A 6,271-nucleotide genomic window follows, 5' to 3' on the forward strand; every position below is an offset into this window, starting at 1 on the left:
GAGGGAGGAGGATGTCTTCCCTGTAACGCACAGCGTTGAGATTGTCTGCAATGACAACAAGCTCAGTCCGATGAGGCTGTGACACACCGCCCCAGACCATGACGGACCCTCCACCTCCAAATCGATCCCACTCCAGAGTACAGGCCTCGGTGTAACGCTCATTCCTTCGACGATAAACGTGAATCCGACCATCACCCTTGGTGAGACAAAACCGTGACTCGTTAGTGAAGAGCACTTTTTGCCTGTCCTGTCTAGTCCAGCGATGATGGCTTTGTGCCCATAGGCGAAGTTGTGGCTGGTGATGTCTGGTGAGAACCTGCTTTACAACAGGCCTACAAGCACTCAGTCCAGCCTCTCTCAGCCTATTGCGGACAGTCTGAGCACTGATGGAGTGATTGTGCATTCCTGGTGTAACTCGGACAGTTGTTGCCATCCTGTACCTGTCCCGCAGGTGTGATGTTAGGATGTACCGATCCTGTGCAGGTGAAATCACACGTGGTCTGCCACTTGAGGATGATCAGCTGTCCGTCCTGTCTCCCTGTAGCGCTGTCTTAGGCGTCTCACAGTACGGACATTGCAATTTATTGCCCTGGCCACATCTGCAGTCCTCATGCCTTCTTGCAGCATGCCTAAGGCACGTTCACACAGATGAGTAGGGACCCTGGGCATCTTTCTTTTGGTGTTTTTCAGAGTCAGTAGAAAGGCCTCTTTAGTGTCCTAAGTTTTCATAAATGTGACCTTAATTGCCTACCGTCTGTAAGCTGTTAGTCTTAAACCCTTTACAATGAAGATCTGTGAAGTTATTTCGATTGTTACGAATTATCTTTGAAAGACAGGGTCCTGAAAAAGGGACGTTTCTTTTTTTGCTGAGTTCATTATTATTACAGTCAATAGGCTGTTGGCAGTCGCAAATATATACATTTTCTTTCATGCCTGTCTCAATGGACTAATCCATTGCTGAGGCCGCGGGGGTGGCAAGAGGCATTAGTCATACATTCAAATTCATGGAACCTGCAGATACCCTGTAAACGTATTCCCCTCATCAAACCTCTGAAGACAGGATATCCATTTGTCCTCAGGTTTGACTGGGAAAGGGTGAAACTGGGACAAATAGGGTACATTTACTCAAATTCCTTAAAACTACAGTATGACATAAAGATACAATAGCATGGCAGCTAGACACAGCTACAAAGGCCCCTATTGCAATGCAATTTAACATTACTAATGCAGAACAGTATGTACTGACATAGACATAATCCATCTTCTGACTAATACAACCAAAAGAGCTCAATGCATTCTTATACAAAACTAGCATGATCTAACATGAGAAAACACGCAATTTGTGTAGCTAACATGTAAACTATTAGAGCCATAGCTAAGATACAATCTCTACAAAATAATTATATCAATGTTTCAAACTTCACCAGAATAAACTTCCACAACATGAGATAAGTTGTTAAAGAATACGTTACGTGTAGGGCTGTTACAGTGGCCGTATTACCGCCACACCGGCGGTCACGAGTAATGAAGGCGGTCAAATTCCCTATAGTCATGGTAATTAGGCTTCACCACCAAGCTCTGATGCTGCTGATGGTCATTAGTAGCCTACCAAACTTGCTAACTGCCTGGAACTCAGCACTCCATTGTCCTTTAATCACTCTGACATCAATGCAAATGTGATCGAAAATCTACTTAATAATCACTTAATGAGAGCCCATTAATGAGAGCCCCGCTCATGTTGAGCAACATTTCTATAGGCCATACAATTGCGTGAGAAAACAGAGTTTTGATGGCCTCTATTAAAAAGAGGAGGATCCCATCAGCTTTCTATAGGCCTACTATAGTTATTTCTCAACTTATTAAGCACTGATGGGTTTGGACTTCTAAACTTGAAATAGTGTTTGACATCAGGTCTCCTATGGAAAGGAGAAGGGCCACAGTCTGGTTGCTACACCAGAAGTTAATGGTTATCTGTAGAAGAAATGTATATGGTGGAGTCAATTAAGGTTGGATATGAGCCAGGGGCTTGGAATTGAACTGAATAAGGGAAAGGCAATCACATGGTTGCGGTCACTGATAAGGGTGGAGAGGTGTGGTTTAGTGAGGAATGGGGGCTGAGGTCCGGCCACATTAAGGGAGAAGGAACAGTTTATTACCCACATCACTTAGCTTCCTGCCTAGCAATGAAGATGTAATGTTTAGAGAGAAGGAGGAGACTTCACCTAAATTGGGGTATGTTTACTTGTGCTGGGGGAAAATGTCTTTGTCTGTTCAGCTGTCTGACCCATTGGGTGAATAAACTTGGTTTGAGCTTTTCATAGTTGTCCGACATTGCTTATCTTTCTAACAGGAGTATAGCCTACCTGGCTGGCATGAAAATGAACTACGGGAAAAGCATCCTCCATTCGCTATTTAAGTACACATAGACTGTTTCGAGACAGGTGCATGATAATAGTCCATTCTAAAATAAAATGTCACACATATATTTTTTAGTATATGTAAAGACAAGATTAAATCAAGAACAGTCTGATGAGTGACAATATTAGCCTATCACTTGTGAATGATATATTGTCACTTGTGAATGATGCCCAGCTTGTGTGCAGTAAGGCAAGAAACAGCGCATGCCTTTTTTTGTGTGTCACTTTTTCAAATCATAGTCTCACAGCTCATAGCCTAGCCCATAAGCCTACATGTTTTGATAAAGGTTTGTATCCCAATTAAAGTGGGCAAATAACTTCTTAAAATTGAGCATGTTGATCTGCTTTTGGGTGTAGAGCCGAACTGGCATACTGTCACGCCCTGACCATAGAGAGCTTTTTATTCTCTATGTTGGTTAGGTCGGGGTGTGACTAGGGTGGGTCATCTAGGTAATTATATTTCTATGTTGGCCTGGTATGGTTCCCAATCAGAGGCAGCGGTTTATCGTTGTCTCTGATTGGGGATCATATTTAGGCAGCCATTTCCCCTTTGTGCTTTGTGGGATCTTGTCTATGTATAGTTGCCTCCGAGCACTACATTAGCTTCACGTTTTGTGCTTTATTGTTTTCTGTAAGTTTCACTTTGTAATAAAGAGGATGGAACCATACCACGCTGCATCTTGGTCCACTCATTCAGACGAGCGTGACACATACATACATACCTCGTGAGTTTCAAGTTTGGGGAAAATCATTTTCACCATAAAAATGCACCTTCATAATAAAAGCATTACATGCATAATCGCATTTGCGGTCACTTCTGAGAATGGTGTTTTCCCACTAATTGATTGCATTTTGGAACATTCGTGCTCATTGCCTACTGCCGTGTGCGCATTGCTGTGCTTATAATGTGAAGAAATGGGCTAATAGTTTATCAACATTTTAAGCTAAACATTCTGATCTGTTGCGTTAGCCTCATTGCTTTAAAATAGTTTTTTTGATGCTAGTGGTTGTATTAATTTGCAGCCCACAACTGTCCCAGACTATGCTTGGAATATTTATTTCTCACACAGAATAAAATACGTCAACTTCTGTACTATGGGGGATAATAGATTGACATGGGCTAGTGCTTTTGCTGTTCGTTAGCCCTACTCATCTTGTTGGCTGCCGAAAAGTAAATGTGGACAGTTCTTCCAACATCTTCAATATGCACCTCGGAATTGGATAAGGACGTCACCGATGTGTCTGTCTTCACTTGTAGCCTGTGAGAAGGACCCGATCATGTGACAGGCATTGGTTAATAAGAATTAAGATACACTACGTAACCAAAAGTATGTGTATACCTGCTTGTCGAGCATCTCAATCCAAAACCATGGGCATTAATATGGAGTTGGTCCTCCCTTTGCTGCTATGCTGTCCACATCCTTTTGGCCATGTAGTGTATCTGAGAGAGCCATGTGAGTGAGAGGTGCTTCGGAGCACGCAGCCGGGAGAAGGGAATTATATTTGTTATTTTCAGCCAAAGGGCACAACGGCCACAGATCGCAAAAGGCATGGATGTTCAGAAATGCCTCCAAAATATCCGGAGAAATTGCAGAGAGCCACGTCAAATAACATAAATACTCATCATAAACTTTGATGAAAGATACGTGTTTTACATAGAATTAAAGATACACTTGTTCTTAATGCAGCCGCTGTGTCAGATTTCAAAAAGCTTTACGGCAAAAGCACAATATTCAATAATCTGAGAACAGCGTTCAGCCACAAAAGGAAGCCATACAGTTACCCGCCAAATTGTGCAGTCAACAAAACTCATAAATAGTATTATAAATCTTCACTTACCTTTGCTGATCTTCGTCGGAATGCACTCCCAGGACTCCCACTTCCACAATAAATGTTCATTTTGTTTGGTAATGTCCATAATTTATGTCCAAATAGCTATTTTTGTTAGCGTGTTTGGTAAACAAATCCAAAGTCAGGAAGCGTGTTCACTAAAAGCAGACGGAATGTCAAAAAGTTCCGTAACAGTCAGTAGAAACATGTCAAACGATGTATTGAATCAATCTTTAGAATGTTTCAAACATAAATCTTGAATAACGTTCCAACCGGAGAATACCATTAACTTCAGATGTGCGATGGAACAGAGCTCCCTCTCATGTGAACGCGCATGGTCAGAGCATGGTCACCTCATGGCAGACCTGACTAATTCCTGTCTCCTTCGGCCCCACTTCACAGTAGAGGCATCAGACAAGGTTCTACAGACTGTTGACATCTAGTGGAAGCCGTAGGAAGTGCAAACAGATCCATATCCCACTGTGTATTCAATAGGGGCTGGGTTGAAAATCGACCAACCTCATATTTCCCACTTCCTGTTTGCATTTCTTCTCAGGTTTTTGCCTGCCATATGAGTTCTGTTATACTTACAGACATCATTCAAACAGTTTTAGAAACTTCAGAGTGTTTTCTATCCAATATGAATAATAATATGCATATATTAGCAACTGGGACTGAGGGGCAGTTTACTATGGGCACCTCTGTGCACCGTTCATCCAAGCTACTCAATACTGCCCCTGCAGCCATAAGAAGATACGTTCATCAGAGTTACCACCTCAGAAATTGCAGTCCAAATAAATGTTTCGCAGAGTTCAAGTAACAGACACATCTCAACATCAACTGTTCAGAGGAGACTGCGTGAATCAGGCCTTCATGGTCGAATTGCTGCAAAAAAACACTACCTAAGGACATCAATAATAAGAAGAGACTTGCTTGGGCCAAGAAACACGAGCAGTGGATATTAAACCGGTGGAAATCTGTCCTTTGGTCTGATGAGTCCAAATTGGAGATTTTTGGTTCCAATCACCGTGTCTTTGTGAGATGCAGAGTAGGTGAACGGATGATCTCCGCATGTGTGGTTCCCTCTGGGAGTTGTGATGGTGTGGGGGTACTTGCTGGTGACACTGTCAGTAATTTATTTAGAATTCAAGGCACACTTAACCAGAACGGATGTCATATTCTGCAGCAATATGACATCCCATCTGGTTTGCGCTTAGTCAGACTATCATTTGTTTTTCAACAGGACAATGACCCAACAAACCTTCAGGCTGTGTAAGGGCTATTTGACCAAGAAGGAGAGTGCATCAGATTATCAAATCTGCTGCATCAGATTACCTGGCCTCCACAATCACTCAACCTCAACCCAATTGAGATGTTTTGGGATGAGTTGGACCGCAGAGTGAAGGAAAAGCAGCCATCATGTGCTCAGCATATATGGGAACTCCTTCAAGACTGTTGGAAAAGCATTCCATGTGAAGCTGGTTGAGAAAATGCCATGAGTGTGCAAAGCTGTCATCAAGGTAAAGAGTGGCTACTTTGAAGAATCCAAAATCTAAAATATATATTTATTTTTTAAACCCTTTTTTTGGTTACTACATGATTCCTAGCTTTGTCTGAATCCTAGCTTAGTAAGGCCACCAAACTTTCTGAAATTTACATCCCCAAATACAACATTTTCCGTCAAGATAGAACTGCCAAAGGGGGCGGAGTTACAATCTACTGCAGCGATAGCCTGCAGAGTTCTGTTTTACTATCCAGGTCTGTGCCCAAACAGTTTCAGCTTCTACTTAAAAAAATCCACCTTTCCAGAAATAAGTCTCTCACTTTTGCCGCTTGTTATTGACCCCCCTCAGCCCCCAGTTGTGCCCCTGACACCATAAGTGAATTGATTGCCCCCCAACTATCTTCAGAGTTCATATTGATAGGTGACCTAAACTGGGATATGCTTTATACCCCGGCCGTCCTACAATCTAAGTTAGATGCCTTCAATCTCAAACAAATTTCCAAGGAACCTAGCAGGTACA

This window comes from Salvelinus fontinalis, chromosome 9 (assembly GCF_029448725.1).
Source record: "Salvelinus fontinalis isolate EN_2023a chromosome 9, ASM2944872v1, whole genome shotgun sequence".
In the NCBI taxonomy this organism is placed as follows: domain Eukaryota; kingdom Metazoa; phylum Chordata; class Actinopteri; order Salmoniformes; family Salmonidae; genus Salvelinus; species Salvelinus fontinalis.